This window comes from Nannobrachium achirus (genome assembly GCF_963921795.1).
Source record: "Nannobrachium achirus genome assembly, chromosome: 2".
Classification (NCBI taxonomy): Eukaryota; Metazoa; Chordata; class Actinopteri; order Myctophiformes; family Myctophidae; genus Nannobrachium; species Nannobrachium achirus.
Genome location: NC_137811.1, coordinates 32,672,311 through 32,682,969, shown reverse-complemented (window position 1 = coordinate 32,682,969; position 10,659 = coordinate 32,672,311). Strand labels below are relative to the sequence as shown.

Below are 10,659 nucleotides of genomic sequence, written 5' to 3'. Positions count from 1 at the left end.
CACAGGTCATTGTAGAATTAATCTCTCAAGACAGATTCAGAGCAACGTGACTGAATTCAAAGGAAAAATTAAGATTTTTGCAAAAAGTAATATTAATAGTTTAAATGTAGCAGGCTAAGTTACTTTTGCCATGTTGCTGTATAGCTTAAAGGTGTATTCAGTGATAATGAAAGTGGCCATCTTGTCACAGCGTGAAAATGTTTAGTTTTTTATAGATTTTTTACACCATTATAATGTTCTCGTTTTGATAATTAGACCCAATCACTGAATATCGGTAGGCCTACATATCCAGCTTCAGGATATGTATGATACTGATTTACTACCAGACTGTGGCATTTTATGAGTTCAGTAGTAGTAGTACAATCTAGGCATTTAGCAGACGTTCTTAATTCAGTGCGACTGTGGTTCTCAAAACTTTTATTTTGACCATCATAACTAAACATCATAACATAACTACGGCCATACTCTACCCTGATTGGTCGAGGACTGGCTGGCCACCTCTGAAAACGGAATCTAGCTATGCTCGCAACACGGGCCATGGTGGAAGTCCTTATATGGTCAGCACACATTCTAGTGAGGAGAATGAATGGAAAATGTACCAATTATATTTTTAATTGAATGAATACAATCACTGAATATACCTTTAACTTACTACTCAGGGTATAGTGTAGTGCAGGGGTTTTCAAAGTGGGTGACGGGGCACCCTGGGGTGCCGTAACGGCAGTCCAGGGGTGCCGCAAGATCATTTGATAATATTTTGAATTTATTTGGACGCTTGAAGAAATATTTAGTATCATTTTAAACTTGAAGTACAAAGTTATTTTCAGTCAGTTCTAACCAAAATGGCTATTATCTCAACATAATCACTAAAATATCGTCAATGTCAGGCAGAAACCTCTGTCGCACAAAACTAGTGAAAACAGCCGATCTACAAGCACACAACACCTCGCGATGCAAGGCGTTGTGTGCTTGTAGATATGCTGTTTTCACTAGTTTAGTACATTTTATAGATGATAAATACAAAACGAAAGGTTTTGGACATACAAGGTTTCCACCTGACAACGACGATATTCTATACATTTAAGGTGCTGGGAGTGAAAATTATAATGTAGGGGTGCCTCGGATTAAAACAAATATTTATAGGGTGCCCTGAGACAAAAAAGTTTGGGAACCCCTGGTGTAGTGTATTTCATTTAACAGAATAATAGCTTAACTCACTACACTTTACAAATAGCTTACACAATACGTACTGGTAGAGATGATGTAGGCCTACTACTTGTAATCACATGCCAGTCTTTCATTAATGTCTGGACACCACTCCAAGCTACAGTATGGTATAAATCTCTTCGGTGGGCTACTGTAGATACAATTATTTTTAGCCAACTTGCTAAATGCACACAAGCAGCTGCGTTGCTCGCATGGGGGAAGACCAGAAATGAGTTCATTGGTTTTATTTAACTTTGAAAATAAGGCCTCCAAGAATGTTATCAGTGTAAACATTGTCTGGTCTATGTAAAGATAGATGGCAAACATGGACCATGCAGGGTCACATGCAATGGAATGTCCTCATTACTGCATCCATTTATTTTAACCTCTAAAACACCAGGCTATTAGATTTCCCAATCTGCAATGACCCAGGGTGCAGTGTTGGGAAAGTTCACCTTCTACATGAACTAGTTCATAGTGTCTCTTCTTTGAATCTCTGATGTCGTTCTGCCAATATGGGGCACAGGCCACAGCTGATGGGGTAGTAGGTTCTGCCAGGTCTTCTGGACAGCACCGGGAGCATCACATTCTAGTAGGTGGGACATTGCCTACACTGATCCACAGCTTCATGTGTCTTCTGTTGTGTAGTTCCAAGCTTTCATCAGTGCTTTGCACCTCCCCTGATCCACACAGTCTATTAAGTGAGAGAGTGAGTGACAAACCCCCTCTTGATTCTTAATTAGTTGCAGTAGACAGACAACCTCTCTCTATTTGAGTTTTGTTCTTCTGGATATGCGATTGTGAGCTGTTGGCCACAATAAAAGTGTTTGTTAAAAACACTTTGGCTCTTCAATTGTGTATTTGTTTGTTTGATTTTTGGTCATGGCTCTTCATCCCAAAGAGGACATCACCAGTTATTATACATTGCAGTGTGGGGGACTAGGTCTAGGCTAGCCTAAGCCTATAAAGTCAGAATCTTTGCTCCAGCTCCAAAATGACATAAACCTGGTCCATCATTTGAAATAGCCATAAATGACATGTGAAGCTAATAGCCTAGCCTACCATAGAGCATGATTGCCATAGAGCATGATTGATTATTAAATAAAGGTTTCATAAGTAAACAAGCCGAAAGGCTTTCTTGGATCTCCTTATAGGCTAGTTGACCTTGTACCAGTGAAATTTACTGTCATGAAAATGTACCTTTTCCTATGCAAACTTCTAATAAAGTCTTCAATCAATCAATTGGTGGCATATTAAAGTAGATTATACATTGGTTGTTAAAAACATCAAAGCTCTATTCCATCCCTGGGGCCACACCCTCACTTAATGCGGCCCCCATGTTGATATTGGAATATTGATATATTAGTTCTTACTATTCCAAACATGCATGATTACTTCACACACGCACGCACGCACGCGCGCGCACACACACACACACACACACACACACACACACACACACACACACACGCACGCACACACACGCACACGCGCGCGCGCGCGCACACACACACACACACACACACACACACACGCACACAAACAATTATGGAAATGACACGAAAAACTAAAAACACATTGACACAATATATCCCCCAACACCTTGATTTCAGTTTTACAGAGTTAAGGAGCTGAAATTATCTTCCACAAATGATGTAATTTGTTTGGCATCTGTTTGTGTTCTATAATTGAAATAGCCTACTGTTTGGGGAATAAGGGTCTATATCATAACAAATGCGCATCTCCCATCCTCCATCCAAAACGTGTTTTGACAGTGGCAAAGAAGAGAGATAATTGTCCTCTCTGCGTACAGTGAACAGACACACCCCTCCCTGTGTCACTGAGGAGCAGAGCGCAGCAGCAAGCGGACTCCACGTTTCATTATTTTATACTTTGGATCATTTACGAAGTCGTTTCGTAATACATTGCGAACGGTGACCATATCAGTGCATTGCGAAATAGATGGACGCGTGCTGACAGAAACATAGACAGAATTGCTGAAGCGATAACTACAGCTCAAACTTGGATTTTTGGATGCGAAAAGAGAAACCGAAATAGGCTACCATAATTCAGCAACGAAGGATTCTTGCCGACTGTCACCCAGGGAAGAAGCCGGGTGGTTCAAACCCTTCAGAAGAGCGACACTTTTGGGCACTCAAAAGGTAAACACCTATCCAATCTACAGCAAAATACAGCTATATGGTGCGTCACGTGCGTAAATGTTGTCTATCTAATGCAAAATCTGTTAAATTGTCCACGCTGAATGACAGTGACATAGCCTAGCCCATTGGTTCTCAAAGTGGGGTCTGGGGACCCCCAGGAGTCTTTGAGGGAGTTCCAGGGGGTCCCTAGTTAGGAACCAAATGGACCCTTATGGGTCTGTAGATAGTGCAAATGGAATGAACCAAATACCTAACGCGTCCATTTGGTTCCATATTGGTTGCATGGGGATCCCTGGCATATCTTTTCAAATGGGGGTCCGCGGGCTAATATGTGCCAATTTGGGGGTCCTTACATGAAAAAGTTTGAGAACCACTTGCTTAGCCTACTTTAGATCAACATCATCAATGATGACACATGACATCTTAGCCTTTATTGGATCAAGACTATCATCAGTCATACAGTCTTATATCAATCAAGTTGGCTAACACATATCAATAGTAGGTCTATATCACTTGTATCCTGGTCAGGAGAGAATGCATCTTATCACCAGGCAGGATCTTGTTTTCATGGTCCTATCCTCCCCTTTTACAAACACCTGCTTCCCAAAAGTACACACAGGTGTGACCTTACTACAGGGCTTACTACAGGTACTATGGCACAGCGCATTTGGAATTGTCACGTTTGTTTGTTCATTATGTGATGTGTCACTTGACTGTGCCTATATATTGAGCATGAATAATTAGGCTACACATTTGGTAAATTCTTAGTAATACAAAATAAATTAGAGTATTATTTAATTATTATTATTATTTATGTCCACATATTATGATTCATGATATAGCCTACTAATACTGTACTAAGCTTGTTTTATGTAAGTTTTAGAGGGCATTTTGTACCAAATGTACAAGTTATGATTAAATATGACAATGTTACATTTAAATATTTTACATAATTCCAACCTTAAGCTCAGCTTCACATAGTAGGAACTCTTGCCAAATTTAAAACCTGTTTTCTCCAGAGACCAAGTAACAGTTGCGTTGAGTTGCGTTGAGTTGACTATGATGGATGCATTCAAGACAAGTGTTGAACCAGTTAATATTAACCTGTGGAAAGTACACATTCTATGACATTATCATATTACATTTGATTGAGTGCTTCAACAACAGTATTGTGCACTTTTGTTTCACAAGTTAATATTTATTCTAATGTGTGGGAAAGGGGTCACTGTAGTGTATTACCAATCTCTATGTCAAGAGTATTACGGAAAAACAAATACAATCAATAAATAATTAAAGCTGCACCCTCAACCTTATTCTCAGAGATGACTGGCTTGATACCAACCACGTACTGTTTGTCCATTGTAGACAGTGTGCATGGAAGTACAGACCTACGTATAGCCTGCCATTTGCCAGGCGAGACCAGGACCAAAATAGAGAGGAACTTTAGCTGATGAGTTCCCTCTTGATAGCTGGAGAGCTCCACGAACGCAGTGTTGACAGAAAGTTGAGAGGCATGTCAGTGAGAGAGTTCTTCTGCGACACTTTACGGTTGCCCATTTCCAGCAGAATGTAGCCCTCATAAACAAGATAGCCGGTAGGTCTAAATTCATGCCTGCCAATGGCCCTTAAAGCCATACATTCTAAAGCCCTGGTGGATTTAACTACATGAACCCCATATGGGTATCCCTCAATGCTAGTGTCGTTTCAGTTTTCTGTTATTGCGGGGAAAGAAGCTCAAAATGCAACGCGCTGCGTCGCATTGTGAGCTTGTCGATCAGCTATTGTAAGTGGATGCTTTCCTCACAATACCAATGCTGGGGTTTAAGTGGTTAATTAATCTCGCCATTCACTTCCCTTTACTACGGTCTACCTTAATGAAGAAAAACAAAGAAGGGGACTGACCAAAACAAAAATAAACAGCTTATTTTATAAATTTTTACTTTATACATTTTGTCATGTCTAAATTAATGCACATTTCTTTACACACTATTAATGGGGTGTCTGTGTAGATGGGAATGGGATGGAGTTTGGAAGTGTGGAAATTAAATCCCTTATTATTCCATCCATTATTTCACTGTTATAATAGCCTAATGTGAAATAAAGCATATTTTCCACAAAGTACTGATGTTGTCTGTCCTGGCTCAAGGAAGAGGACACCTATGCCTGCATGGTCCTCCATGGGCACCGTTGGAGGTGCGACAGGCCAAAGGCCTAGCAGGAAGACTGTATGGAATAATGAGTAATAAATAATAATCATCAACATAATCTTTATTTACACAACGCCTTTCTTAGCTAGGTTTAATGCTTTAACAAGATGTGCTTTTGTGATGGAGCTGAAATAGGAAACATTTATCTGCACAGGTATCTATTCTTTACAAATATCAACGGGAGGACACTTCTAAGGGAAGGTTCTTTAGTTTGATTGAACAAATAGTTAGTTAGTTGCTGCACGAGTCACTTTAACTGTTAAGCCAGTGGCCAACATAAATATTGAATTGGTTTGTATGCTCATCTGTCGCTGTATGATGATTTCACTACCACAGGCCTTTATGAGGAAATGGCCCAACTGGTTTATCTGGTACAAATATGATGCAATAGTTCTGAGACACACCCAGTGGTGGACAGTAACAAAGAACATTTACTTGATTACTGTAGTTTAATTGAGTACGGTATTTTGTTTTTATGGAAACGCATGACTTTCACTCCACTATATTTCAAAGACAAATATTGTGCTTTTGACTCTAGTACATTTTTGTATGTTATGGTTAACCAAATGTGTGTTAACATCGCACAAGAAGTTGGCTGGGTTTCAGACCCGTCACCCAAATAAAATAAATTTGCCTAATGTTACAACTAATGTTACAGTTTAAATTAAAAATATTATGTAGCAACTCATAATGTCATAATGGCTTACAATTAATGTTACAGTTTAAATTAAAATAAAAACACTTACGGTATATGTAACTCTCAATCTGGCTAGCCATCGTCAAAGAAAAGGGTAGCACTACATCTGTTCTTGAGAGATTAAGCAACTCATAATGTGATAATAGCTCATAATGTAGTACAGGTTCATAATGTAACCTAAATGTAATACAATCTCATAATGTAATAATAAGATCATAATGTAATACACTCATAATTATGTAGCCTAATAATAAGCTCATAATGTAATAAAATCATGAGTGCATATAACTGCAGATTTTAGCATAATGTATAATTTCATAATGTGTTACAAGAACCTTACGTAGCCACTCATGATGTACTAACAGTTCATAACTTAATAACTCCTCCTATTGTTGATACAGGTACATCGTAATAATGTGTTTCAGTATCATGGTCAGTATAGTCAGTATCATGACAGTATCTTGTCAATCAGCATCATGGTCACTATCATGTCACTATATGTCAGTATCACTATTGGTCAGTAATATACTGACCATGAACTGACATGATACTGAGTCAGTATCATGTCAGTATCATTTCAGTATCATTGTCAGTATCATTTCAGTATCATTGTCAGTATCAGGTAAGTGTCAGGTCAGTATCACGTCAGTGTCAGGTCAGTATCATGGTCAGTGTCAGGTCAGTATCATGGTCAGTGTCAGGTCAGTATCATGGTCAGTGTCAGGTCAGTATCATGGTCAGTGTCAGGTCAGTATCATGGTCAGTGTCAGGTCAGTATCATGGTCAGTGTCATGGTCAGTATCATGGTCAGTGTCATGGTCAGTATCATGGTCAGTATCATGGTCAGTGTCATGGTCAGTATCATGGTCAGTGTCAGGTCAGTATCATGGTCAGTGTCAGGTCAGTATCATGGTCAGTGTCATGGTCAGTATCATGGTCACGTCAGTATAATGCAGTAGCATGGTCAGTGTCATGGTCAGTTACATGTCAGTATCATGGTCAGTTTCAAGTTTATGTAAATGCATGTGAAGGCAATACAGCAATGCATTGATTTTTACAAATAAAATGTACTTGTACCTTTGCATACTAGGGATGGGACTATAAGCGATATTATCGTGGAGATTTCATTTATCATGATATCGTCCTCCGTCATGCACTGGGATCAATTCACCTTTTAATTGCCAAGCTACATATGCAGTATCTTTTAAACCCTCTATTGGTAAAACGTACTTATGATATTCGTACTTGATAGTCTTTTTTTCACTCTCTACCAAATCTCTTTTCCAAAAAATAGCCGATCTACTGTACAAGCTCACAACGCGTCGTGTTGCGACACGTTGTGAGCTTGTAGATCGGTAATTTTTTTGGCAAATGTTCTGCCCCAGAAAAATGGATGTTTGGGAATATTTTGATTATCGCGATCATATCGTAAAACGTGATTTCTTTTGTCACAATAATCGTGATATGAAATGTTCATATCGTCCCATCCCTATTGCATACTCAAGCATTTAATAGCATGTGATTTCTTACAGAGCAACTTTTACATAATGTAGTTGAGTAGGCCTATTACTATTATTTGACTTTGACTCAAGAACTGGGGTTGGATCCTCGCCCAGATAAACTATTAGAAGGAAGGAGCATTTACATATAATTGACAGTGAAGCAGGAAATGCTATTTGATGATCCACTGAGGGAGGAAGCCATGGAGTTTATCTTGCCCTCCACAACATTGTCAGAGACTTAGCCACGCGTGAACAGCCGGCTGTACAGTATGCGGAACATCTTGAGGGAACTCCCTGACAATGATGTCCACATTTGTTCCCCGTTTCAGTGATCAGAACCCATGCAAACGACAGTTGCTGTGGCTTTTCTAAGGACAATGGAGACGAGGGGGTTGTCTCAATGTGTGCATTTGATGACTCTGATTCCAGTTGCCACAAATGGCATCCTAATGGTGGTGAAGTTGATGGAGTGGAATGTGTCTGTTCTTGTTTGGCACGTATCAGGTTGCTGGGCGCCATTGTTGATCGTAGACGCTTTTGCCATTAGGTTGCATGAAATAAACAGGTGATGAGGATTGACAACTGTTGCTCCCCTGAGTCCATGGGGACTCAATCCTGTGTGTACATGTGTGTGTGTGTCGTGTGTGTTTCCATCTGTGACTGAGTAATTGACTGCCTGCGTGTGTGCTCCTTGAGGGGTGAGTGATTAAAGAACAAGCTTGTCACAGTCTTTTTTAGAATCTAAAATCCCAGTGATTAGGTTGAGGAACACTCTCTGACAGCTGCAGCTGGTTATCAATGGAGGGTCTTGGGAGTGTGTGTTGAAATGGATCCCACAAACAGTCAGATCTAGAGTGTTCATTATCTCCACCAGGCTGAAGGGCAGGGAGATTATGTTTTTGCCACTGTCTGCTTTGGGTTTGTGTACAGCTAAACTGTGAAACTTTGCATGCACACTCCCAGTAGGCCAATGGCCTCATTGGTGGTGCTATAATAGGCCACTTCACATTTTGGCCTACTCTTGATCTGTAGGTCAAAAACAGAATTTTGGCTGGAGCAATATCAGTCAGATTCTGATTTTGTTCTGATTGACAACGATTGTCTTTTTATTTTTGTTTAAAAAAGAAGAAAAAAATATATAAAAAAAAAGATTTTGTCTCTTTTGAATAGCTTACATGATTATTGTGCAATTGACAGATTGTTAGTGATAGATTGATAGTATTATATCTTTCTCAGCATAAGGTATGTTTATAAATGGCAGTGGTACGGCCACTTGTACATGCATATTGTACGATGAACATGGTATGTTTATACACATGAAACACAATTTTATACATATAGAATACATGTTATAGCCCCACCCCCACCCTACGAGGTAGGGGGTCTCTGCTCCATCTCCCCATCAGTTTGGGGGTCCCTGGCCTGTAAATGTTGAAGACCCCTGCCCTAAGGGATCCGCACATTTTGTTCCGAGACCTGATTGGTTCTGAAAAGCACCCAAACCTGGATGGACCCATGAGATTCATTATACCTAAGCCGTTCTAAGTACATGCCAGTTATAGGCTGTTCCACAATGGAATCTAGCAGCTATGTAGCAGCCGACAATTAATGTCACATTTTCACCTCAACGAACAAGGAATCCATGATTGATTCCATGGAGGTATCGTTTGATGCACTCTGTATCGCTCTCCCAAGTCACTGAAACTGACGGCTGGCAGCCTGGCATAGCAAAACTTTAGTAATCCAATCTCATACCTGTGATGTCAAACTAGCCTGGAATGGCCAGACTAATATCACTGTGTAGATATTAGTCTGGAATATCTGTGTGGAACCTGCATTTCCATGGGGTGAATAATCTTAATTTTTTACCATATTTGCATACTGGGCCGTGATTGGTCCCTCACAACTTCAGAGGGAGTGACCAAATCTGCGAGGGCAATTTTTGTTCTGCAATGACAGTCTGGTTTCCAGGCTAGCGTCAAATGGGTGAAGGCTGCGGGCGGATTTGACCATACAGCACTATTGAACATTTGATTACATCAGAGCTACCAGAGGTACTAAAATGAATGTTATCAAATGGACCTGTAAATGAACATTGAGGATTTTACTGTGTAGAGGCAAAAGGGCCAGTGCTTATGCTTTCCTCTTCCTTAGTAAACAAGAATTGACACACAGTCAATATAAAATCTGTGGATTGGTGTGTTGACGTTAGTGTAAAAAAAGTTTGAAAAAAAAATTTTTTTGAAAAAAAAAAAAAAGTTTGAAAAAGAAATTTAGAAAAAAAAAAGTTTAGGTCCAAAAATGTGTTAAAAAATCGACCTGATGGTGGCGCTATATGGGACAGATCCATGTCGATGAGATAAGTGTAGACATACTGTGTAGCGATTTGTGTGATTTTAGGGCAAAAACTGTAGGAGCAGTATTCAAAAATGTGTTTTAAAAAATTTGGCGGGGGTCCCTGGAGCTGCGGGGGTCCCTGGAAGGGTGGAGGTTGTGGATTGGCAGACAAGGATTGTGTGTGGAAAATTTCACATGGATAGGGGCAAAAAAGTGTGATGTGACGTGACAGACAGACAGACTGACGGACAGACAGGCGGTGGAGGTTTTCATAGTAACTGCGACCTGACGGTCGCAATTATAATCATTAGTATTGTTTATTTTAATTATTATTATTAAGGAACTCTAGAAATCTCAGTTGGAACTGTTACCCCAGTGACCCGATGCTGGATAAGCGGTTGAAGATGGATGGATGGATGGATGGATTATTTTAGAGTAAGCTACTTTATTTACCATTATTGTGTACTCCGCCACATGGGGAGCAATCTTCAATTCAATCTTCAATTCAAAGAAGCTTTATTGGCATGAGAACACAAACGTTTACACAG

The 10,659-nt window shown here is 39.8% G+C and overlaps 1 protein-coding gene across 3 annotated transcripts in view; it reads left to right on the top strand.

Moving 5' to 3' along the window:
* Positions 1-3,040: 3,040 nt before the first annotated feature.
* The window catches only part of thrap3a (thyroid hormone receptor associated protein 3a), a 30,205-nt gene continuing 22,586 nt past the window's right edge, over positions 3,041-10,659 (top strand). For all 3 annotated transcript variants that reach the window (XM_080720948.1, XM_080720946.1, XM_080720949.1), the window contains exon 1: positions 3,041-3,368. The gene's annotated coding sequence lies outside the window, so the exon portion shown is untranslated. The remainder of the gene's footprint in view (positions 3,369-10,659) is intronic.